Below are 687 nucleotides of genomic sequence, written 5' to 3' on the forward strand. Positions count from 1 at the left end.
CCAAGACTTTCCAATTCCTAACAAATTGGGTGATACCATTCTTTCTGATGGAGGCATAGAATTCTGTTGTGTATGTACACCCATATTTTCTTGATCCATTCATCTACTGAGGGGCATCAGGGTTGGCTCTATATCAGCTATTGTAAATAATGCTGCAGTAAACATAGCTGTGCTGGTAGTTTTAGTATGGTCTTGTTTGTGATCATTTGGGTAAATGCCCAAAAGTGGGATTGCTGGGTCATAGGAAAGCTTTATATGGAGTCTTTTGAAGAGCCTCCATACTGCTTTCCAAAGTGGTTGAACAAGTTTACATACCCACCAAGAATGCAGTAGAGTTCCCTGTGGCCACATACTCTCCAGCATCTGTTGTTGCAAAAATATGGAACATTTCACTAATTTGCATGTCAACCTTGCTCAGGGGCCATGCTAATCTTCTCTGTATTGTTCCAATTTTAGCGTATTTGCTGCCTAATTGAGCACAGAACATTTTTTATATATAAAGTGTAATTGATTTTCTTAAACTAGACAATTCAAAAAAAAAGTAAGTTCAAAAGAATTCTTGTGAAATTTTAGAACCATGTATTTCTTCTTCTTCTTCTTCTTCTTCTTCTTCTTCTTCTTCTTCTTCTTCTTCTTCTTCTTCTTCTTCTTCTTCTTCTTCTTCTTCTTCTTCTTCTTCTTCTTCTT

At 36.5% G+C, this 687-nt stretch overlaps 1 non-coding gene across 1 annotated transcript; it reads right to left on the reverse strand.

Annotated features, from left to right (window-relative positions):
• Positions 1 to 373: 373 nt before the first annotated feature.
• On the reverse strand, positions 374 to 480 carry LOC138818516 (U6 spliceosomal RNA). The gene has a single exon (XR_011369162.1). It is a non-coding gene; the product is annotated as a U6 spliceosomal RNA (small nuclear RNA).
• Positions 481 to 687: the final 207 nt, after the last annotated feature.

The sequence above is a fragment of the Dipodomys merriami genome, unplaced genomic scaffold (assembly GCF_024711535.1).
Source record: "Dipodomys merriami isolate MVZ:Mamm:240054 unplaced genomic scaffold, mDipMer1.0.p SCAF_770, whole genome shotgun sequence".
Lineage (NCBI taxonomy): Eukaryota > Metazoa > Chordata > Mammalia > Rodentia > Heteromyidae > Dipodomys > Dipodomys merriami.